The sequence below is a fragment of the Gossypium hirsutum genome, chromosome A10, assembly GCF_007990345.1.
Source record: "Gossypium hirsutum isolate 1008001.06 chromosome A10, Gossypium_hirsutum_v2.1, whole genome shotgun sequence".
NCBI lineage: Eukaryota > Viridiplantae > Streptophyta > Magnoliopsida > Malvales > Malvaceae > Gossypium > Gossypium hirsutum.
In genome coordinates, this window is record NC_053433.1 from 76,141,232 (window position 1) to 76,168,753 (window position 27,522).

The following is a 27,522-nucleotide window of genomic DNA, read 5'->3' on the forward strand; positions in this document are numbered from 1 at the left end:
ACTTAGCTTCCCAACAATTACAAATCAAATACTAACATTAGCATTTCACCTAATAGCTAGCTACCAAGCCTTAATTTAACATATAATTCACCCATATCATATTCAGCTATATATACATTTACCATATTTCCATTTCAGCATATATAACTAACATTTATTCCGAAATTTTTAATATCTAATTGCTTAAACTTCTTCGGATGTCGTCGACTAATTGATCGGCTACTCAACTACTTTCCGATTTTCCCCGATCTAAGTCCAATTTCTTGGTTTCTTGATCTTAACATATTCAAATAAATCTCGTTTAACATATTCATTCAATTAGTCTAATAACGCATAAATGGGTAAATACATTTACCCCTAATTTCGCACTTTCACAATTAGTCCTTATTCACAAAACACCAAAACACAAAATTGGTCACACTCCTTAAGGCCGAATCTTCCTAGTACCCATATAAGTCCATACATTTCATTTATTCCACCTTTGAGTCCTTCAAAAATTTATTTTTGTAATTTAGCCCTAACTACTCAAAATCACCAAAAACTTCAACACAAAACATATTAATCTTTAACATATCTTTCATTTTTCATCAACAACTATCAAAAAGCTCAAGCACTCATCAATGGCAAAACACAAATCATCATCAATTCACAAAATTGAACCATGGGTTTAAAGAACACAAAGCAATGATATCAAAAATGTGAAAATTATCAAAACCAAACAAAAGACTAACCTTCCTTAGGTTTCAAATGACCGAATGCTATCCTCCTCTCTACTCTCTACAACCGGCCAAGATGAACAAGGTGATAACCTCTCTCCTTCTTCTTTTTTTTTCTTTTAGTATCCTTAATATTTCTTTTATCATTTCTTTTCTTTTACTTAAACTAATGTCCACTTCATGGAACTTTACCACATAGTCTAATATAAGCTCCATCATGGCCGGCCACTATGTATAAAAAAAGGGGTATTTGACATGCAAAGTCAATATTTTCACTCCTTGCTTAAATTGGTCCTTATAAATTACCCTATCACATTTTTTACAACTTTCTCACATAAGTCCTATGGACTAAATTCACATGCAATTGACTAAATCGAAGCTTGAAATTTTCCACACATTCATAATCACATATTTTAGACAATAATATCACATTCAAACATTTTGGTGACTCGGTTTAGCAGTCCCGAAACCACTTCCCGACTAGGGTCAGTTTTGGGCTGTCACAACTCTCCCCCACTTAAGAAATTTTCGTCCCCGAAAATCTTACCGGTAAATAGGTGGTATCGTTCTTTCACGAGCTCTCGGTCCCAAGTAGCTCTCGATCCCGTGTTGAGCCATAACCTTTACTAGCGAACTCTTTTGTTTCGCACTCCTTCACTTCACGAGCTAGATACGCATCGTTCTTCTCATAGCTCATATGACTGAATTTCAACCTCTGATGGCTATTATATGCGATGGATCAGATCGTAGCGTCGAAGCATCGAACATGAAAGACGTCATGAATCTTTCAAGCTCCGGGGGCAAATCATCTATACGCAACCGGACCAACTCGTTCGGAGATTTCGTACGGCCCAATGAATCTTGGCCTCAACTTGCCCTTACGGCCGAACCTGAGTATCTTTTTCCAAGGTGAAACCTTAAGGAACACTTTGTCTCCCACCTGATACTCGATGTCTTTTCGTTTCAAATCTGCGTACGACTTCTGACGATCCGTGGCTACCTTCAGACTTTCACGGATTACCTTTACTTTCTGTTCAGCATCTTTAATCAAATCAACTCCGAAATTTTACTTTCACCGAGCTCGGTCCAAAACAATGGTGTACGGCATTTACGACCGTACAAAGCCTCGTAAGGTGCCATCTTAATACTTGATTGAAAACTATTGTTGTAAGCGAATTCAATCAAAGGTAAGTACCGTTCCCATGAACTACTGAACTCGAGGATGCAACATCTCAACATATCCTCAAGTATCTGAATTATCCGCTCGGATTGACCATCGGTTTGGGGGTGAAAAGCAGTGCTAAAATGCAGCTTGGTACCCAGAGCTTCTTGCAATTTCTTCCAAAATCGTGAGGTGAATCTCGGATCTCTATCCGACACGATAGAAACAGGTACCCCGTGTAATCTCACAATTGATAAACGTACAATTCAGCTAGTTTATCCAATGAAAAATCCGTACGTACGGGGATGAAATGAGCCGACTTAGTCAGTCTATCAACAACAACCCATATCGCATCCTTCTTACTTTCTGACAAGGGCAGTCCGGACACAAAGTCCATTGTGACTCGATCCCATTTCCACTCGGGTATCATGATCGGCTGGAGTAATCCTGAAGGCACTTGATGTTCCGCTTTCACTTGTTGACATATTAAACATCTCGAAACAAAGTCGGAGATGTCCCGTTTCATACCATGCCACCAAAATTGACGTTTCAAATCGTTGTACATTTTCGTACTCCCGGGTGAATTGACATTCGGCTACAATGGGCTTCGTTCAGAATCATCGAAATGAGTTCCGAATTCCTTGGAACACACAAACGATTTTTGAACCTCAAACAATCATCGTCATCAATTTGAAACTCTGATCCCTCGTTCGGAAAACACTTAGCCCGTTTTGCAACCAATTCATCATCGACTTTCTGAGCTTCACGAATTTGGTGAGTCAATAATGGTTTAGCTTTTAATTCAGCTACTAACACATTGTCTGGTAGAACAGACAAATGCACGTTCATCGCTCGTAAAGCAAACAATGACTTCCGGCTTAAGGCGTCCGCAACCACATTAGCCTTTCCTGGGTGGTAATCAATGACAAGCTCGTAATCTTTCAACAACTCAAGCCAACGTCTTTGTTGCAGATTCAAGTCTCGTTGAGTCATCAAATATTTGAGACTTTTGTGGTCCGAAAATACATGGCACTTCTCACCAAACAGATAATGTCGTCATATTTTTAAAGCAAATACGATGGCAGCTAGTTCGAGATCATGGGTCGGATAATTCCTCTCGTGTGGCTTCAATTGTCTCGACGCATAGGCCACGACTCGACCTTCTTGCATCAATACGCAACCCAACCCAAGTAGGGATGCGTCACTATAAATGACAAACTCTTTACCTGATTCGGGTTGCACCAAAATTGGAGCTTCAGTCAAATGAGTTTTCAGTTGGTCGAAACTTTTCTGACATTTCTCCGTCCACTCGAACCTAACATCCTTTTGAAGTAGCTTCGTCATTGGTGTGGCTATCATCGAGAAACCCTTCACAAATCGTCGGTAATAACCGGCGAGCCCCAAAAAGCTCCGAACTTCAGTAACATTTCTCGGAGGTTTCCAGTCAAGTATGGCTGAAATTTTGTTCGGGTCAACTCGAATACCCGACGCGGATACCACATGACCCAAGAAGCTAACCTCTCTTAACCAGAACTCACACTTACTGAACTTAGCATATAACTGCTTATCCCGCAAAATTTGCAGCACTAGCCTCAGATGCTCAGCATGTTCGGTCTCATCTCTTGAATAGACCAAAATGTCATCAATGAACACAACTACGAACCGATCCAAATACGGTCTGAAGATCCGATTCATCAAATCCATAAATACTGCAGGGGCATTAGTGAGCCCAAACGGCATCACTAAGAATTCGTAGTGACCATATCTCGTTCTGAAGGCAGTTTTAGGAATATCGGAATCTCGAATTCGCAACTGATAATAGCCCGATCTCAAATCTATTTTGAGAACACTGAGGCTCCCTTCAGTTGGTCGAACAAATCATCGATGCGCGGCAACGGATATTTGTTCTTTATCGTCACTTTATTCAGCTGACGATAGTCAATGCACAACCTCATGGTTCCGTCCTTCTTTTTCACGAACAATACTGGTGCACCCCAAGGTGAGAAACTTGGGCGAGCGAAACCTCTATCCGTCAGTTCTTGCAACTGAGCTTTCAACTCCTTTAACTCGGTTGGTGCCATACGATACGGAGCTATCGAAATCGGCGTAGTCCCAGGTACAAGCTCAATACCAAACTCTACCTCCCGAACAGGTGGTAAACACGGTAATTCTTCCGGAAAAACATCCGGGTATTCACAAACCACCGGCACAGATTCGGGTTTCTTTTCTAATTCTTTGTCACCAAGTACATACGCAAGGTATGCTTCGCACCCTTTTCTTACATATTTCTGTGCCAACATTACTGATATTACAGCTGGCATCCCCTCCAAGTCCGCGGACTCAATTTGGATTACTTCGTTATTTGCGCACCTCAAATCAATAGTCTTGCTCTTGCAATTCACAACCGCCTCATGCGTGGTCAACCAATCCAAACCAAGGATAACATCAAATTCATCAAACGGCAAAAGCATTAAGTCCGCCGGAAAACAGGAACCTCGAATTTCCAGGGGACATTTCTTACACACTTTGTCGACAAGCACATAACGACCCAAGGGATTTGACACCCGAATTACGAACTCAGTAGACTCAATAGGTAAAGTCTTACTGGATGCTAAGGTTTCACATATGTAAGAATGAGTAGAACCGGGGTCAATCAAAGCAATTACATTAGTATCAAAGAGAGTGAATGTACCGGTAATAACATCAGGCGAAGAAGCATCCTCGCGGGCACGTATAGCATATGCTCTAGCAGGTGCACGAGCCTCGGATCTGGTCGTAGCATCTCTAGATCCTCTCTGACCACCACTAGCATTGCCCATATTTCTAGATGGTCTACCTCGAGCAGTGGTAGCACCCGGTTTCCCACTCTGATTTACATTCTGTTCAGACAGCCTCGGGCAATCTTTAATGAAGTGGTCCACTGATCCGCACTTGTAACAGGAGCGGTCATGGAATCTACAACTCCCCAAATGCCATTTACCGCAATGTCGACATTCCGTTCGGCCTCGACGTTCATTCCCAACACTGGCGACTGAAGTGCCTCGTGTACCCACAGGGGGTCGATCACGATCTCGTCTAAAAAGGCCCGAAGTGCTTTTAGACCGGCCCACATCATCTCGAAATTTCTTCGATGCCTGTTGAAGAGACTTTCCCGAGGATCTTTTACGAAACTCCCCAGTTCCCACATCAACTTTTTGTTTTTCCTTTCTAAGCTCTTCGGCTTTACAAGCTCGCTCGACAAGTACTACGAACTCTCGTATTTCAAGAATGCCAACGAACATTTTTATATCTTCATTCAGCCCATCTTCGAAGCGTTTACACATGACAGCCTCGGACGAAACACATTCCCGAGCGTATCTACTAAGTCTAACAAATTTTCGCTCGTAATCAGTAACTGACATAGAACCTTGCTTAAGCTCAAGAAATTCCTTCCGTTTTTGATCAACAAATCTCTGACTGATATACTTTTTCCGAAACTCAGTTTGGAAAAACTCCCAAGTTACTTGCTCCCGGGGCACAACAGAAGTCAGAGTACTCCACCAATAGTAGGCAGAATCACGTAGCAAGGAGATAGCACACTTTAGGCATTCATCGGGTGTACAAGATAGCTCATCGAGTACCCGGATAGTGTTGTCCAACCAAAGTTCAGCTTGCTCGGCATCGTCGCTATCCGTAGCTTTAAATTCAGTAGCCCCATGTTTTCGGATTCGGTCAACTGGGGGCTTATTTGACCTTATTTGGTCAGTTACCGGAGGTATTGTAGGTGCGGGGGTGGTGTTTGTCGGGAATGGAGGTTGTGGAACAGCCGTATTAGTTCGAATGTATTGGTTGAACCAATCATTCATCACGCTATAGAAAGCTTGTCTAGCTTCATCATTCGGGTTACTCGCATTAGGTTGAGAGTCCACCGGCGCTGTCCCTTGTGCGGGAGCAGGCGCTACACTCTCAAGATCATCAGCTACCGCTCGGTCGGGATCGGGATCCATTACTATAAATAAACACATTTGCAAATGTCAGAAATCACCACACTATCAATTAATCACATAAAATGGCATGTATAGCTAGACCCCAACACATTACGGTAGTCCTAGAATCGACTAAACCGTAGCTCTGATACCAATCAATTGTAACACCCCGAACCCGAGACCGTCACCGGAGTCGAATACGAGGTGTTGACAGACTTTTAAAAATTTTTCCAGACACTGCCCAGTCTGAGTACTAGTCGCTTCAAAAATCATATCTTGAGTTTCACAACTCGAAAATCAGTTTTGTGATTTTTCCCTGAAACTAGACTCATGTCCCCACCTATGTAATTTTTTCTAGAATTTTGGTCGGGCCAATTAGTACAGTTTATTAGTCAAAGTCTCCCATGTTACAGGGATCGACTACCCTGACCTTTGCGCATTACGACTTGGATATCTCCTTGTACAGGGCTCCAATACTGATGCCGTTTGTTTCTATGGAAACTAGACTCAGAGAGGAATCCATGCATATATGGTATGACCCCTAATTATCTCTGGTCAATTTATAGTGAATTTCCAAATGCGGAACAGGGAATCCAGAAACTGTTCTGGCCCCGTTCCACAAGAACCCGAATATCTCTTACTGTACTGTTCATATGATTGTTTCGTTACTTCCATATGAAAGTAGGTTCATCAAGGTTCGATTACATAATTTATTCACTATTTAATTCCACTCCTACGAATTTTTGTGATTTTTCAAATCTACACCACTGTTGCTGTCAGCATCTGTTTTCAAGGTAAACTTTACCTATTTTGTGGTTACCATGGACCAACTAGGGTTTTGCCATACATAGGTCCACATGTGATCATATTTAGCCATTCCAATGGCTGATCATTAGCCCAACACTTCCATTTCAAACCATAGTCACATCGTGAAACCATATATACATACATAAACACAAATGGTCTAATGCCATACTCCACTTCTACAAGCCATTTTCGCATGGCTTTACACACATACATCACAAAAGAACTTAAACAACAGGGGTAGTCCTATACATGCCATATCCAGAGTTCAACTAAAAGAGTACCAAAAGAGCTTGATAGTGTAGATGACTTCGACTTCGCTGATCCCGAATCCGATAGCTAACGAACAAAATCTATAAAACAGAGAGCCAAAGCAACCGGGTAAGCATTTTAAGCTTAGTAAGTCTCAAGTAATGAAATCGGCTTTGACTACAGTATTACATTCACATAGCTAACTAAGTCACTTTATTAACACACATTCTCATAATCATACTTACTTCACACTTCATCAACATATATACACAAGGTATCAACCTTTCTAAAAGCCGAAAATTCGTTAGCCGATCGCACGAATACTATTTAAAACGAATCGACTTTTCCAATGCACATGCAAACATACCTTATCGTTCGGGTTGGTTGAGCATATTTATTGAATTAGTTACAGCACAAAACGCTCACATTCAAACCCAAGTTTCTTCGGTATTTAACCGAATACAGCCGCAAACACATTTGCCTTCGGGTCTTAACCCGGACATATCAACTTGCATAATTGCCTTCGGGTCTTAGCCCGGATATATCATCTCGCATAATTGCCTTCGGGTCTTAGCCCGGATATATCAACTCGCATAATTGCCTTCGGGTCTTAGCCCGGATATATCAACTCGCATAATTGCCTTCGGTTCTTAGCCCGGATATATCAACTCGCATAATTGCCTTCGGGTCTTAGCCCGGATATATTCCAATGCTCATGCACACATATATCAATAATCATAACACATCCATATCATTTCTTCGTTACTAAGGCTCAAACACAAAACATTTATTAAACCTTTCAAATTTCGGCTCGGTAGCCACACACAAAGAGCATAATTTCAATTGGCTTTATAACATAGTCTCTAAGCACATTCGACTATCCGTCATAGTATGACTATTCATTTCAATATAATTCAAGTAGGGTCATTACTCGAAGACTTACCTCAAATGTCGTCGAACGACTTCAACGGCTATTCAATTACTTTTTCCTTCCCTTTATCGGATCTAGTTCCCCTTTGCTCTTGAGCTTAAGTTCAACAAAATTTAAAATAGTCATTAATCGACTATTCAAGTATTACTTTCAGAATAATATATATATTGATCCGACTTTCACACACATAGATTATAGTAAGCTTTATAATAATCAATAAATAATTCATTGGCAAACTTTCATTAATGTTTACAACAAAATCACATATTCACTACGAGCTGTTTTCCTGAGCAGTAGTTACTAAATTATTTATAACTGGAGCTACTAAACTCCAAATCACTTGCCGTTAATTTTCCCTGAATATAGACTCGTATATTTTCCATCCATAAAATTTTTAGAATTTTAGGCTTGGCCAATCAATACCAGATTTTTCTTGAAGTTTCCCCTGTTTCACTGTTTGACTATTCTGACCACTCTTCACTACGAATCCAATTTCTCACTTTACAGAATTCAAAATGTGTGTATTTGATCTCATTAGAAACTAGACTCATTAAGGAGTCTAAGCATATAAATTTTATCTTATAATCATTTTTGTAAAATTTATAATGATTTTCTAAAAACAGAACAGGGAATCCAGCAGTCATTATGACTCAGCCCCACAATACTTCAAATATCTCAAGATCGGTAACTCTTTTGTTTTTATAGTTTCTTTTGTAAGAAAATAGACTCTTCAAGCTTTAATTACATAATTCACTCAGCTTCTAATTCAACTCCTACAATTTATGGCGATTTTCCAAAATCACCTTACTGCTGCTGTCCCCAAACAGATTATTACCAAATCAAATACTAACATTAGCATTTCACCTTAATAGCTAGCTTACCAAGCCTTAATTTAACATATAATTCACCCATATCATATTCAGCTATATATACATTTACCATATTTCCATTTCAGCATATATAACTAACATTTATTCCGAAATTTTAATATCTAATTGCTTATAACTTTCTTCGGATGTCGTCGACTAATTGATCGGCTACTCAACTACTTTCGATTTTCCCCGATCTAAGTCCAATTTCTTGGTTTCTTGATCTTAACATATTCAAATAAATCTCGTTTTAACATATTTTCATTCAATTTAGTCTAATAACGCATAAATGGGTAAATTACATTTTTACCCCTAATATTTCGCACTTTCACAATTTAGTCCTTATTCCACAAAACACCAAATACACAAAATTTGGTCACACTCCTTAAGGGCCGAATCTTCCTAGTACCCATATAAGTCCATACATTTCATTTATTCCACCTTTGAGTCCTTCAAAAATTTATTTTTGTAATTTAGCCCTAAGTACTCAAAATCACCAAAAACTTCAACACAAAACATATTAATCTTTAACATATCTTTCATTTTTCATCAACAACTATCAAAAAGCTCAAGCACTCATCAATGGCAAAACACAAAATCATCATCAATTCACAAAATTGAACCATGGGGTTTAAAGAACACAAAGCAATGATATCAAAAATGTGAAAATTATCAAAAACCAAACAAAAGACTAACCTTCCTTAGGTTTCAAATGACCGAATGCTATCCTCCTCTCTACCTCTCTACAACCGGCCAAGATGAACAAGGTGATAACCTCTCTCCTTCTTCTTTTTTTTTCTTTTAGTATCCTTAATATTTCTTTTATCATTTCTTTTCTTTTACTTAAACTAATGTCCACTTCATGGAACTTTACCACATAGTCTAATATAAGCTCCATCATGGCCGGCCACTATGTATAAAAAAAGGGGTATTTGACATGCAAAGTCAATATTTTCACTCCTTGCTTAAATTGGTCCTTATAAATTACCCTATCACATTTTTTTACAACTTTCTCACATAAGTCCTATGGACTAAATTCACATGCAATTGACTAAATCGAAGCTTGAAATTTTCCACACATTCATAATCACATATTTTAGACAATAATATCACATTCAAACATTTTGGTGACTCGGTTTAGCAGTCCCGAAACCACTTCCCGACTAGGGTCAGTTTTGGGCTGTCACATTGAGATTGGTTTGAATGCCTATTGATGCTATGTTATATGTCATTTGACATGTTTAGGTTGATGCAAATTTGGGTGAGAAAGATGGCTTCGAAAATAGCCTATTTTTGTCCTCATGGGCAGAGACACGGGCGTGTGTCTCAGCAGTGTGTGACACACGGTTAGGTGACATAGCCGTGTGTCCCCTAGTATTTAATTAGAAAACAAGTTAGTAGCTCCACACGGGCCAGCACATGGGCGTGTGACTTGGCCATGTGGCATAAGTCAGTATACCCTATAGTTTTAGCATGGCCTAACACATGGCCTGGCACATAGGCGTGTGAGGCCATTTCAAAGTGTACACGGGCTAGTCACACGGGCATGTGGTTGGCCGTGTGGCCCAAGTCAGAGAGTTACACGGGGTAGGACACGGGCTGAGACACGGCCATGTGATTCCATTTCGAATGTCCACACAGCCTGTGGCACAAGCGTGTCTTTGGTCGCACGGCTAGGCCATATGGGTCCTTTGTACTTTGAAAATTTTCTATGTTTTCCAAAATTTTTCCTAAGTTCTCAGTTTAGTCCCAAACCACTTCTAATGTTTGATTTGAGCCTCGACGGCTCGTATTATGGACTATATGATTGTATTTGTATGGGTTATAATTGATATAAGAATTGTAATTCAAATTGTACGATTGTTTATGAAATTAGTCTGGTAAGGCTTTGTAACTCTATTTCAGCAACAGATACGGGTTAGGAGTGTTACACAAGCCATGTAACTCACTATTTTTGAATTAGTGTCACACGAGCCATAGACACGAGCATCTATCTAGGCCCTGTGAGAGTTATTTTGAGATTATATTCACACGGACGTGTGCTTGGTCGTGTGTCAGACCGTGTAACTTACTATTTTGAGAAACACAATTGTGTGCTAGGTCATGCAACAGGTTGTCTGTGGCATTAAGAGGGCCACACAGACGTGTGCTGGGTTGTATGGACCACATGGGCCAAACACTCAGGCCATGTGAATCCACATGGGCGTGTGGGACAAAATGCTAAAATTTTCCCTAAGGTCTAAGTGTTGTTCAAATCGAATATAGGCCTTCTGTAGGGTCTGTATGATCTGAATTAGACTGTATATTTTAATATTCAATATTCTAAGGATGAATAATTGATTATCTATACATATAATTGATGTGATAACTGTTAAATGATCTGTATTACCTTATTGAATTGTACGTGGATAATTGTATGTACATCATTGATATCTGACATTTGTAATTTGTGTCTGCATTGGGTGGGAATGATATAAAGAAGAACATGTTGGCAGTTTAATGATATGCCGAATTGAGTGGCTGAGCCACAAATCTGTATTTAATTCTGGTGATTTATCGCGTACTGATCTGACAGCTAATCTGTAATCATTCTGAAACATGTTATACTGACACTAGGTGATGTGTAGGGCTGGATGGGTATTTAATACCCTATATGGTGTGTTGGGATGGTCAAAAATGGTATGTAGCAGATGGGGATAGGACATTTCATCTGTATTTAATACCCTATATGATTTGTTCTGTTCCATAACTGTAACAAATATCCTCTATTCTGACTTCATATTCGAAATCGAGAAATGTCTGAATAAAGAGAAAATGCGTAACAACCCTTTTTCAGTAAAATCGAAACAGTGGTTTTGGGACCACAAATTCGAGTCAGAAAGAAAATTTATTTTAAAATTATTGCATGGTCTGCATCATATAGGAAAGACGTACAAAAATTTTAATAAGAAAATTTTACTGATTTCATGTTTAATTATGGAAAGGACCAAATTGCATAAAATGAAAATTTTGAGTTCTAGTAGCTATAAGTATCAAATAGCTATGGAATTCAAAACTTGAGGTCCTTATATGGTTATTAGACCATTAAGAAAAGTTAGTAGATATTTTTGATGATTCATCCATGGAAATTCAGAAAAAGAAAAGGACTAAATTGGAAATTGAAATAAATAAAAAATGATAAATAAAATAAATGTTTAATATCATCATTTACATCTTCTTCCCCAAATCCTATGGAAACCTTAGGAAAGAGAAAGAAAATCAAGCAAGTTTAATTAGGTAAACAATCATCTCCCGTTTTTAGTAATTTTCATATTTCTGATATCGTAATAACTTAATCTATCTATTTTGGGGATCAATTTGAAAAGATATTAAAGTATTGAAATTTTTCCATGGATGAATATACTGAATATTTGAAATTTATCCTAAAAAAACGAAAGGTTGTTGATAGATAAACAACTTTTGTAAAGTGAATTTTCATGAAATTGTGATTTAGAGGCTAAATTGTAAATATGTAAAATTCATGGAAAATATCCATTTTTTATGAAATACATGTGCTTTAAATGTTATATGAAAAAATCAGTTATGCTTGGAATAAGGATTAAATTGCACGAATTTTATTTTCCGAGCCTAGGAACGAAATCGTCATTTATGAAAAGTATAGGGGCAAAATGATAATTTTTCCTAGGGTGTGAATTGAATTAAATTGAGTATGAAATGGATTAAATTGATGTTAAATTCATTTATATAGATCTGGATAGACCTAGTACGAAGTTGCATCGAGGAAAACAAAGAGTATCAGATTAGTAGATCCTTGTATACGAACATTTATCAAGGTAAGTTCGTGTAACCAGATCATGTATATAAATATGTTTGGAATTTAATGTTGCATATGAATGAATTGTATAAATTTTTAATGTATAAAATCAATTACATGCCTGATATTGCTTGATAAGTATAAGTCTCGTTTAAATAGATGGAATTCAATGGATACAGGATTTCCTGATTGATTGTGGTCTTGCGTATGTTGTTGACACACAATAGCTCGAAAGAGAATCCTGTTATAAGCCCTCTCGATGCTTCCTATTACATGGTTCATGTGAGCATCCTAATCGGTAGTAATCCTGCATGTGTTGTGGACTATCGCAACTCTTTATGAGCGTCTTGTTATACGATCGGTTGCGATCCTGCATATATTGTGGACACAAACGCAGCTCTTTATGAACGACCTGATATAGGCTCTTTTTTAGCTTCCTAACATGGTTCGCTTGAACTTCCTGTTATATGGCTATCCGGAGCTTCTTGATAATAGTTCTTCGGAGTTACCTATTAAGCTCAATGAGCTTTCTGTTCTAAACTCTTATGAGTTTCCTGTTATAGCCCGGATAAGCTTCTTTTTACATGGCTCACTTGAGCATTCTGTTATATGGCTCGAGAGAGTGCTTCCTGATTATGTGCCCTAATTGGTTACCCCTGAATATGAGTTGACGGTTTACAGTGTTGTACAGTTCAAGTGTACTACAAGTGTATCCATCGATATTTCAGATAAATTCAATGAGCAAAGTTCTGTCATGGCTAATCTGAATTTGAGATGATTTATCATAGAAATGTATATGTTATACAGAAATACGATAAGAAAAAGTATATATGTATGAAAGTTATTACATGATGAGCTCATCTTTATTACTTGAAAAGTATTTAGAAATTCATGACTAACTTGCTTGATTGAGTGTATGTGATTAGGCAATTGGTCAATTTGTTAGGATGCATGTTTTTTACATGATTACTTAAATTGAATAAAAACAGTAAGTTAAATTCCTGTTATGCAAACTTACTAAGCAATAAATGCTTACTTTGTTTTATTTTCCTCTGTTTTATAGTGTTCAGAAGCTCGTGAAGGTTGAAATCGGTCGGAGCACCATCACACTATCCTCCAGCTCTTTTGGTATAAATAGAAAACTTATTTTGGTATAATGGCATGTATAGGCTAACTTGGCCAATGTTGGCACATGAATGGTTGTTTGTAATATAGCCATTGGAATGGCTAATGATGGTATGTTTAGTAAATATATATATGAGGTTATAATATGATTAATATATGTGTCCTTGGAATGTTTAGATTGAATTATAGAAAGTATATAAGTCTTACAAAAGGTAAGTTTAAATACATGTGATGATATATCTTATATAATATTAATATTCATTTGGCTTTAATGTCTTGAAATTGGTTGGTATATGTATGTAAGTATTGATGTAGGTTGAGGACAATTTGGGTGAGAAAAGAGGCCATGAAAATGGCCTATTTTCATCTACACGGGTAGACACACGAGCGTGTGTTTCAGCTGTAACATCCCTTACCAGTGTCTGACGCCGGGACAGGGTACGAGGCATTACCAGACTTGTACTCAAATTTTCATGCAAAACTGAGCTATAAAATTTACTTCAAATCAATTTCATTCATACATACACAATTCGTCCCTTATATGGGCCTACAAGGCCCGAAACATCCATTGGAAGAGGTTTGGGACTAAATCGAGAACTTTAGAAGATTTTGGGCAACGTACCAATTTTTTCTTGTTTTGGAGTGTCACACGCCCATGGGGGTAGGCCGTGTGGTCACACACGCCCGTGTGGCTTGGGAAACACCCGTGTCCCCAACCCGTGTAACTCTCTGACTTTGACGTTATCATTAAAATAAGGTCACACGTTCGTATCACACGCCCGTGTGTCCAAACTGTGTGGTACATTAAAAATAAATGAATTTTTCAAAAAATGGTACAGACCTCACACGGCCAGAGCACACGCCCATATGGGTAGGCCGTGTTTCTTACACGGCCAAGACACACACCCGTGTCTTAGCCCGTGTGTTTACTACTGGACATACTGACTTGAAAAATAAGGGTGCAGGGGACACACGGCCATTCAACACACCCGTGGGGCAGACCGTGTGTCACACACAGCCTAGACACATACCCATGTGTCTACCCGTGTGGACCATTTAGATGCTATTTTCCAAGCTAATTGTCACCCTCAATCATCCCTACACTCAAACTTGTATCATGACATGCAACTTTAACATATTTAGACAATAAAAAATTCACTAACATGGCATTTTCACATCTTCATAATGTCATCCTATTGCACATTCAATTAGTCACACCATTTGGAAGCATTCCACACCAATTACATGTATAACCACAACTGTTACCATAACTTCAAGTTACACATTCATGACTATAGCCAACATAGGTCATTAAATCATTCTTTATCTTCTAGCATCTAATCCATACTTCATCATACATTCACCAAGGAACCATATTTCACATCATCAAGACAATAACTCATGCATGCATGGACAATTAGGTTTACAACCCAACAATCAAATATAAGCCATATCACAAGACCATTGCAAAATGAATCATCAATATTAGAGGCCTTTACAACTTGGCCAAATTTGCATGACATATATCACAAAATAACCAAGTCCCCTATACATGCCATACTCAAGTTATCAAATTCACTATGCCCAATATTCTTTTGATAGTGTGATCGAATACTCCGATAGCTCCGATCCCCGAGCTAGCTTGGTGGAACTACAGAGGATGGAAAGGAAAGGGGGTAAGCATTAAAGCTTAGTAAGTCCACATGCAAATAATATGCAATGATAGTAAGAAATTATCAAAGAAAGACATAATAACATAACCATAAAGATTATTCATCATTCTAGCATTTTGACTTATTTATCAAGTGTTCATATATATATACTTCCTCATCACAATTCATCCTTTATCAAGGCATTGCTCATGAGCTTAGCGTACGTACCTGTACTTACCTGTAGTATATCGTATGATCATACCTTCTTTAACATGCCCTCCTTAGGACTTTCATTAAATCATCCATTCCATTTCCCGTTGAACGTTCGAAATAACATTGGATACACGAAAAACCTTGCACCTAAGTTCCATACATACATACGTAGCCAAAGCTACCTCATAACATGTAACACCCGAAATGGAGCTACTCACGGGCCCGCTAGCATAACCTATCGGTCAAGGTGTAACTACGTGGGCTACTCACACAAGTTTCCAGGTATCCTAACCACTCAGGACTACCTAGCCACTAGTAGGACACAGAAGACCGATACCCAGAACCAAATTACATGTATCTTGTACATCATTAACTCAGACCACTCAATGAGTTCAGATGTCACATATATATATCACAAACCCAGACTACTCAATGAGTTCGAATTCCTTAATTCCTAGTGATATATCACTTGTATCCTAGACTATTCCTAAGGTTCAAACGGGGTTTCCTTGCTTGTCGCATCACTGTTAAACTTGCTCGTAATGTCGTTTACGATATCTATAATACCAAACATGTATTCATGGAATATCAAGGCATATAATTCATGATAGCAAATAAGCATTTAAATTCATATAACATTCAAGCATTAAAATATGTAACACATCACATTATTTACACATGAACTTACCTCGGTACAAAATGATGATAAGCGAGCCTATTCATCGTAAACTTTATTTTTCCCTCCATCAAGACCCGGATTACGTTTTTCTTGATCTATAATGCCAAATTTAACTTTTTTATAAATCACATTGTTCAAATCAACCCATAATTCGTGCTTTGGTAAAATTACCTTTTTACCCCTAACATTTCACTTAATTACAATTTAGTCCCTAGGTTCGTAAAATGAAATGCAGCATTTTCTTTGTTACCCAAGCCTAGCCGAGTTTTCCTTGTACTCATAACAGCCCATATTTTCATCAAAATTAGATTTTTATCACTTATTTTATATCTTTTCCAAAATGATCCATTTTAGGTGTTTTCATGCAAACTCACCTAGTAAAAGCTGTTAAACACATCAAACTATCACATTCTTTCATTAAACATCAAAATACAAACTTTTCATGCATGGGTCAAAATTCCAACATGAACCCTAGCTTAAAATATGGTTAGAAACAAGTACATCATGTTACGAGGATTTCAAAAATATAAAGAACATTAAAAACTGGGCTAGGAAACACTTACTTCCAAGCTTGAAAAGTTTGAAAACCCTAGCAATGGTTCTCCACAAATTTCGGTAGCTAAGGAGGAAGATGGACAACATTTTCACTTGATTTCCCTTTTTAATTCATTTAATTACCAAATGACAAAAATACCCTTAAGGCCTTTCTTTCAAATTTTTCCTACGCATGTCCATTTTTGTCCAAACATTAAGAAATTGGTCAAATTTCTAATTAAGACCTTCTAATTTATAATCTAAAGTAATTTCATGCTAAAATCTTCTAGGAGCTTCTAATTTATATTCGGTCGAATTTCAACTTCTGTTGGTGCAATCACATGTGAAGGATCAGATCTATACCGATGCAACATAGACGCACGAAATACATCGTGAATCTTTTCCAACTCAGGCGGCAAGGCCAATCGATGAGAAACAAGCCCTATCCTTTAGGTAATCTCATACGGTCCTATAAAATGAGGACTCAACTTGCCTTTTTTACCGAATCTTAAAACCTTTTTTCATGGAGACACTTTCAAGAATACCTTATCTCCGACTTGGTACTCAATTTCCTTTATTTTCAAATCCGCATACGACTTTTGTCTATCCGATGCCGCTTTCAAACAATCAAAAATTACCTTCACCATTTCTTCAGTTTCTTTAACCAAATCAACTCCATAAATCTTATTCTCCTTAAGTTTCATCCAGAAAAAGGTGTACGACATTTACGTCCATACAATGCCTCATAAGGTGCCATCTTCAAGCTCGACTGGTAACTATTGTTGTAAGCAAATTCAACCAAGGGTAGATAATTTCCCCAACTACCTTAGAACTCAAGAACACAACATCTAAACATATCTTCAAGTGTCTAAATTACTCTCTCAGATTGCCCATCGATCTATGGGTGAAAAGTTGTACTAAAGTTTAGTTTCGTGTCCAAAGCGTCTTACAACTTTTTCCAAAATCGTGATGTGAACCTCAGATCGCTATCCGAAATAATTGACAAAGGTACTCCGTGAAGTCTTACAATTTCAGTAACATAAAATTCAGTCAAATTATCAAGTGAATAATCAGTGCGTACCAGTATAAAATGGGTCGATTTAGTCAACTTGTCAACTACAACCCATACGGAATCTTTCTTTCTTGGTGTCAATGGCAAACCTGTCACAAAATCCATAGTAATTCGGTCCCATTTCTATTCGAGAACCAAAATAGGCTGAAGTAAACGAGAAGCTACCTGGTGTTCGATCTTTACTTGTTGAAAAATCAAGCACCTCGATACAAACTCGGATATATCTCTTTTCATACCATTCCACCAATACATTTTCTTTAAATTAGTGTACATCTTTGTGCTACCCAGGTGAACTGACATACATCCGTTATGAGCCTCATACAAAATATTTCGAATCAACTCAGCATTCTTTGGGACACAAATTCTACCACGGAACCTCAAACAACCATCAGAGTCTTTCTGAAAATCTAGTTCATTGTTCGACTCACACTGAACTTTCTTTGCTTGTAACTCTTTATCAGTTTTCTAAGCATCACAAATCTATTGTAAAAAACTCAGTCTAGCTCTTAGCTCTGCTACAATTACACCATCATTGGACAAGGCCAGCCGCGTGTTCATAGCTCTCAAGGAAAATGAAAAACTTCCTGCTCAGGGCATAGGCAACCACATTTGCTTTACCAGGTTGATAATCAATCACAAGCTTATAGTTTTTTTAACAATTCAAGCCTTATTCGTTACCTCAAATTCAAGTCCTTTTGGGTCATCAAATACTTAAGACTTTTGTGGTCTGTATAGACATGACATTTCTCCCCAAATAGATAGTGTTGCCAAACCTTCAAAGCAAATACAATGGCGGCCAACTCTAGATCATGTGTCGGATAGTTCTTCTCATGGGGCTTCAATTGTTGCGAAGCATAAGCTACTACTTTACCTTCTTGCATAAGCACACAACCCAGTCCACTCAAAGATGCATCACTATAAATCACAAATTCTTTCCCTAATTCAGATTGTACTAACAATGGTGCCTCAGTCAATAACACTTTCAATTTCTCAAAGCTCTGCTGACATTTTTCCAACCACTCAAACTTGACATCTTTTTGAAGTAATCTCATTATAGGAGTGGCTATCATAGAGAATCCTTTCACAAAACGTCTGTAGTAACTGCCCAAATCCAAAAAGCTCCTAACTCAGTTACATTCCGTGGCGGCTTCCATTCAACAATAGCAGAAATCTTACTAGGATCAACTCGGATGCCATCACCTGAAACAATGTGACCTAAGAATCCGACCTCTCGAAGCCAAAACTCACTTTTACTGAACTTAGCATACAACTGTTTGTCCATCAAAGTTTGCAAAATAGTTCTCAAGTGTTTGGCATGCTCTGCCTCATCTCTAGAATATATCAGAATATCATCGATGAATACCACAACAAACTTGTCCAATTATGGTCGAAAGATTTGGTTCATTAAATCCATAAACACGGTAGGAGCATTTGTTAATCCAAATGGCATAATAAGAAATTCGTAGTGGTCATACCTCATTCTAAAAGCAGTCTTAGACACATCTAACTCTTTAACTCGTAATTGATAATAGCCAGATCTCAAATCTATCTTAGAGAACCATGTCACGCCTTTCAATTGATCGAACAGGTCATCAATCCTTGGCAGGGGTACTTGTTTTTAATTGTCACCTTATTAAGCTGTCAGTAGTCAATGTATAATCTCATGGAACCATCCTTCTTTTTCACAAATAACACAGGAGCACCCCATGGCAAAAAACTTGGTCTCGCAAACCTTTGTTATCAACTCTTGCAACTGTGACTTCAATTCATTCAGCTCAGTTGGGGCCATCCTATACGAAGTAATAGAAATAGGTGTCGTCCATGGCATTAACTCAATACCAAATTCAAATTCTCTAATAGGAGGCAAACTTGGCAATTCCTCCGGAAATACATCCGCATACTCACATACAACTGGAACTGATTCAATTTTCAATTTAGATTCCTTTGTATTCAATATGTATGCCAAATAAGCTTCATACCATTTTCTCATTCATTTTTAAGCAGACATCGAAGAAATTACAATTGGCGGCTTATCTGTATCATCTAATTCAACCCGAAGAATCTCACCATTTTTACATTTCAATTCAATAACTTTCTATCTACAATTCACTATAGCATCATGTAGTGTCAACCAACTCATCCCCAATATGACATCAAATTCATCAAATGGCAACAACATCAAGTCGGCCGAAAAACAATGACCTCTAATCATGAAAGGGCATTTCTTACATACTTTATCAACTATCACATGCTTTCCTAGCGGCTTTGACACTTTAATCATAAATTCGATAGACTCAACAGGTATATTCATACTAAATACCAATTTCACACAGACATACAAATGAGTAGAGCTAAGGTCTATCAAAGCAATAACATTAGTATCATAGAAAGAGAAAATACCAGTGACAGCATCAGGAGAAGTTGTATCTTCACATGTGCGTATGGCATAGGCTCTAGCTGGAGCTCTAGCTTCGGACTTCACTGCTTTATCTCATCACATTCTTACTTCTGGACCCATTCTCGACATTTCTCGAGGGTTTTCCCCTAAAAGTTGTGCCACTCAGTCTTGAACCTTGAAATCTTTCTTTCTCTATCATCTCGAGACAGTCTTTAATGAAGTGGTTTAGAGAACCATATTTAAAACAATATCTTTCACTCACCCTATAGTTTTTATAATGATGTCTACCACATTGTTGGCATTCAGTTTTGGAAGGCTTAGCGTTATCCAAGGTTGCCATGGATGTAGCCTGAGATTTAAAACCTAAATTTTGCTTTCTACGATTCCCATATGAATGTCCAGCCGACACATGTGAACAAGGGTACATCTCTTTAGATTTCTTAGACTGAGATGGAAATGACTTACTCATATGTCTCTAGCCTCAGACTCGGCTTTCCTCTTTTCTTTAATTAGTTCTTTAGCTTTACATGCCCGTTCGACGAGTACTACAAATTCCTTCAACTCAAAATACCTACTACCGTCTTGATATCCTCATTAACTCCATCTTCAAATCATTTACACATTTTAGCCTCAGAGGATACACACTCTCGAGCGTACTTGTTGAGTTTTACGAATTCTCTCTCATATTCATTAACTGTCATACGGCCTTGTTTCAAATCTAAAAATTCCTTACGCTGCTGGTCGATGAACCGTTCACTAATATATTTCTTTTGGAATTCCTCTTGAAAGAATTCCCAAGTAACTCTCTCTGGAGGTACCACGGATATCAGCATTCTCCACCAGTGATATGTCGTATCTCTCAATAAGGATATGGCACATTTTAAGAATTCCTCTAGTGTACAAGATAATTCATCAAATGCTCGTATCAAATTTTCTAACCAAAACTCTACTCCCTCAGGGTCGTCATTGGTATTTTCCCTAAATTCTTCAGCACCTTGTTTTCGAATTTTGTCAACTGGTGTTCTAGAGAATCTTGTAAAATCAATACCTTAAGGCATCATGGGTGCGGGTTGAGGATTTAAAGGAGGTGAGGGAGGTTGAGCGTTTGGGTTCATTTGAAACGAACTCCGTGTACCAGGCATTCATCATGTGGAGAAAGGCTTCTCTCCTCCTCCTCTACTAACAGTCTCAAGTCTACTATCGAATGGCATAGCTCCTTCAGTTGGAATAGGTACGTTACTTTCTACATCATCCGTAACTGCTCTGTCGGGATCTATTTGCTATATGAAGACGCATTTTAAAATCATCAAGAGTCGTCACACCATCATAATATATGTATGGCATGTATAGCTAGACTTAAATACATGCTACGTAGTCCAAGAACTGACTAAATTGTAGCTCTGATACCACTAAATGTAACACCCCTTACCCGTGTCTGACGCCAGGATAGGGTACGAGGCATTACTGAACTTGTACTCAGATATTCATACAAAATCGAGCTATAAAATTTACTTCAAATCAATTTCATTCGTACATATACAATTCGACCCTTATATAGGCTACAAGGCCCGAAACATCCATTGGAAGAGGTTCGGGACTAAATCGAGAACTTTAGAAAATTTTGGGCAACTTAACAAATTTTCTTGTTTTGGAGGGTCACAAGCCCGTGGGGGTAGGCCGTGTGGTCACACTCGCCTGTGTGGCTTGGGACACGCCCGTGTCCTCAACTTGTGTATCTCTCTGACTATGACGTCATCATCAAAATAAGGTCATACAGTCGTATCACACGCCCATGTGTCCAACCGTGTGGTACATTAAAAATAAATGAATTTTTCATAAAATGGTGCAGACTTCACCCGGCCATTCAACACACGACCTAGACACATGCCTGTGTGTCTACCTGTATGGACCATTTAGAGGCTATCTTCCAAGCTAATTGTCACCCTCAATCATCCCTACACTCAAACTTGTATCATGACATGCAACTTACATATTTAGACAATAAAAAATTCACTAACATGGCATTTTCACATCTCCATAATGTCATCCTATTGCAGATTCAATTAGTCACACCATTTGGAAGCATTCCACACCAATTACATGCATAACCAAATTTGTTACCATAACTTCAAGTTACACGTTCATGACTATAGCCATCCTAGGTCATTAAATCATTTCTTATCTTCTAGCATCTAATCCATACTTTATCATACATTCACCAAGCAAATATATTTCACATCATCAAGACAATAACTCAAGCATGCATGGACAATTAGGTTTACAACACAACAATCAAATATAAGCCATATCTCATGGCCATTACAAAATGAATCATCCATATTAGAGGCCTTTACAACTTGGCCAAATTTGCATGACACATATCACAAAATAACCAAGTCCCCTTATACATGCCATACTCAAGTTATCAAATTCACTATACCCAATATTCTTTTGATAGTGTGATCAAATACTCTGACAACTTTTGATCCCCGAGCTAGCTTGGCGAAACTACAGAGGATGGAAAGGAAAGGGGGTAAGCATTAAAGCTTAGTAAGTTCATATGCAAATAATATGCAATGACAGTAAGCAATTATCACACAAAGACATAATAACATAACCATAAAGATTATTCATCATTCAAGCATTTTTACTAATTTATCAAGTGTTCATATATATATACTTTCTCATCACAATTCATCCTTTATCAAGGCATTGCTCATGAGTTTAGCGTACATACTTGTACTTACACGTAGTATATCATATGATCATACCTTCTTTCGCATGCCCTCCTTAAGACTTTCATTACATCATCCATTTCATTTCCCGTTGAATGCTCAGAATAACATTAGATAGTGGAAGACCTTGCACCTAAGTGCCATACATACATACATAGCCAAAGCTACCTCATAACATGTAACGCTCGAAATGGAGCTACTCATAGGCCCGTTAGCATAAGCTATCGATCAGGGTGTAACTACGCGGGCTGCTCACACAAGCTGCCAGGTATCCAAACCACTTAGGACTACCTAACCACCGATAAGACACACAAGACTGGTACCCGGAACCAAATTACATGTATCTCGTACATCATTAACTCAGACCACTCAATGAGTTTAGATGTCACATACATATATCACGAACCCAGACTGCTGAATGAGTTTGGATTCCTTAATTCCTAGTGACATGTCACTTGTATCCTAGACTATTCCTAAGGTTCAAACGGGGTTTCCTTGCTTGTCGCATCACTGTCGAACTTGCTCATAATGTCGTTTACGATATCCATAATACCAACCATGTACTCATGGAATATCAAGGCATATAATTCATGATAGCAAATAAGCATTTAAATTCATATAACATTCAAGCATTAAAATATCTAACACATCACATTATTTACACATAAACTTACCTCGGTACAAAATGATGATAAACGAGCCTATTCGTCGAAAACTTTATTCTTCCCTCGATCAAGACCCGGATCACGTTTTTCTTGATCTATAATGCCCAATTTAACTTATTTATCAATCACATTGTTCAAATCAACCCACAATTCGTGCCTTGGTAAAATTATCCTTTTACCCCTAACTTTTCACTTATTTACAATTTAGTCCCTAGGCTCGTAAAATGAAACACATGTATTTTCTTTGTTACCCAAGCCTAGCTAAGTTTTCCTTGTACTCATAACAACCCATATTTTCATCAAAATTAGATTTTTATCACTTATTTTACATCTTTTACAAAATGGTCATTTTAGGTGTTTTCAAGCAAAATCACCTAGTAAAAGATGTTAAATACATATCAAACTATCATATTCTTTCATTAAACATCAAGATACAAACTTTTCATGCACGGGTCAAAATTCCAACATGAACCCTACCTGAAAATGTGGTTAGAAACGGCTACATCAGTTATAAGGATTTCAAAAATGTAAAAAACATTAAAAATGGGGCTAGGGAACACTTACTTCCAAGCTTGAAAAGTTTGAAAACCCTAACTATGGTTCTTCACAAATTTCGACAGCTAAGGAGGAAGATGGACAACATTTTCACTTGATTTTCCCTTTTTAATTCATTTAATTACCAAATGTCCAAAATGCCCTTAAGGCCTTTCTTTCAAATTTTTCCTATGCATGTCCATTTTTGTCCAAACATTTAGAAATTGGTCAAATTACTATTTAGGACCTTCTAATTTATAATGTAAAGCAATTTCATGCTAAAATCTTCTAGAACATAAGTTTTACATCTTATTCACTTTGGTTCCTAAAGTTCAATTGGACATTTTATGCATAGAATTTATTCAATAAATTTTCACACTAGCATGCATACATATCATAGACCTCATAATAATCATAAAATAATTATTTCTATCTCAAATTTATGATCTCGAAACCACTGTTTTGACTATGCCTAATTTGGGATGTTACATCAGTCGTGTGTGACACACGGACATGCGCACAAGCGTATGGTTTGGCCGTGTACCCCTGCATCTTAAAAAATAAGAAACAAAATGCTCAAAATTGGTCACATTGGCAGAGACGCAGGCGTGTGTCTCTTCCTTGTGAATCCTGCACCTGATTTTTGAAAATTAAATTGTTCATACGGCCTAGCACACAAGCATGTGGCTAGTCGTGTGACCCAAGTCAGTAGCTACCATAATTTGAACACGGGCTGGGACACAGCCGTGTGCCTCACTTTGAATGCTAACATGACCTAAGACACGAATGTGTCACCTGGCCATGTGAGCCACACGGCCTGACCACATGGGCGTGTGTTTCTTGCACCTAAGAAAAATTTTAAAATTTCGTGAAAATTTTTTCAGTTTCTGGGTTAGTCTCGATTTGATTCTAACATGTATTTTGGGCTTTAAGAACCCAATTTAGGGACGATATGCATAATTTTGAATATGAATAGTAAGTAACATAAATTTTTTGTAATTGATCTACAAAATTCGGTAATGTTCTGTAACCCTGTTTCGGTGATGGATAGGGGATATGGGTGTTACATTTATGGGTAATAGAGATACGGTTTAACCGATTCTGAGACTAATGTAGCAAGTTCAAGTTTAGGTATACATGTCATTATATATAATTTGTGATAGTGTGATCTCTCCTAACCATTTTAAATGTGTTTTTCATATAGTAATGTCATCCAACCGAGCTAGAGTTGAATCCGAGAAACCTGAGAGCAATGCTCCAGCTTCAATTTAAAGAGCTGCATCTAGTATTAGTAGAAGGTCCGAATCTGAGGGTCGAGGTGAGGAGACAAAAGAAGCCTTCTTTCAAATGATGAATGAGTGGTTCACAGAATTCTTAAGAACAAATCTTGCTATACAACAACTGTGACAGCCCTAAATTGACCCTAGTCGGAAAGTGGTTTCGGGACCACGAAACCGAGTCACAAAAATAATTGACTGTCATATTTGATGTTTATTATATGTATATATGCATGTGTGAAAATTTCATGGTTGAATTTTGTAAATTGTAAGTGAATTTTATTAAATAGGACTTATGTGAGAAAATTTAGAAATGTGCTAGGCTAATGTAAAATGGCCCATTTATGCATGTTGCAAATAATTGTACTTGCATGTCAAATACCCCTTTTATTTTAAGTGGTGGCCGGCCATGATGGTCATATATATATAATATGTACTAAATCTTAATTAAATGGCCATTATTTTATGCAAAAGAAAGGAAATAAATTAAAGAAAGAATAAAAAGAAAAGTAATGAAGACAAAGCTTCATCTTTGTCTTCTTGGCCGAATTGAAAGAAAGAATTGGGGCAAAAACATTCGGTCACTTGAAGCTTGAAAAGGTTAGTAAAAATTTTGTTAGTTTTTGAAATTTTAAGCTTAGTTTAAGTCAATTAGCTAGTTCCATATTAGCCCATTTGAAAACTTGGAATTTTAGATGTTGGTTTGAGCTTTCGGTTGTGGTTGTCAAGGGAGGAAATGAGATTTTGTTTGTCTTCAACAATTGATGGGTATATAAGTGTTAAATGTGAGAAAATTTCGTTTGGGTAATTGAAATAAATAATTAGAGGCTTAATTATTAAAAGGTTTCGGTTTTGATATTATTTTTATAAGCATAATTAGTTCAATTTGATAATAAGGTATGAGGTGATAAGTAAAATTTTCATGGTGGTTTAGGTTTAATGACATTCGGCTATGGATTATAAGTGTTAGCTAATTCGGCATAAGAGTATAAATGTTAATTACTTTATATTTGAAGCCTTGAAGAATAGGTTGTGGAATATTAAAGTGTTGAAGGTTAAATCTTTAAGCTTGGTTAATTTGGACATTCGGCTATTCTTATGACATTAGATATAAGGGTATGAAAGGTTAAGTCTAAGTAGTTGGGAGTTAAAATGTTGGTGATTTAAGTACGGTCTTTGCATGAAAATATACTTATGGAAATGGTTATTATATTTTTTTAAAATGTCACTAAATGCCTTTATGTTAAGGAATATTCAGCTATGTTATATATATATATAAGTTTAATTTATTCATGGTAACTTGGCATGTGGATTGGATATATGTTAGTTAATACATGCATTTGGAGGTGATGTGTTTAAAAATTAGGTATACGGTTTGGTTTCATTATTGAGTATAAGGGTTAAGTGTTTTAAATTGCCTTTGATGTATACGTGTTTATATTGAAATATTAAGGCTATGTTAGCCAATTGAGGGTTTCAGCCAAAATATTAAAATAAATTGGTGTGAATGTTTGAGTGATGAATTTGACTCTTGTGTCGAGTTGGGATGATATGTGTATTTTTATAAAACTAAATGATGCTAAATAAATTCGATTATGCATGGTATTAAGCTAGTATTATGTTCTTTAGTACTTGAGTAGAGCATATGTATGATGTTTAATATCTAGTTAATAACATCATTTGTACTTAATTGTATGGTATACATGTATTAAATCGAATCGCTAAATTGATAAGTTATTTAATAAAATCTATTTATTGAATCAAGCTCAAGAGCCAAGAGGGTCAAAATCTGATAAAGGAAAAGAAAAAGCGATCGAGTAGTCTATCCACAACTATTTAAAATATCCGAGGTAAGTCTTCGAGTAATGACCCTACTTGAATTATATTGAAATGATTAGTCATACTATGACGGATAGCCGAATGTGCATAGAGACTATGTTATAAAGCCAATTGAAATCATGCTCTTTGTGTGTGGCTATTGAGCCAAAATTGGAAAGGTTTAATAAATGTTTTGTGTTTGAGCCTTAGTAACGAAAATGAAATATGGATGTGCCAAGACTGTTGATTTATGTGTGCATGAGCATTTGAATGAGATCCGGGCTAAGTCCCGAAGGCATTTGTGCTA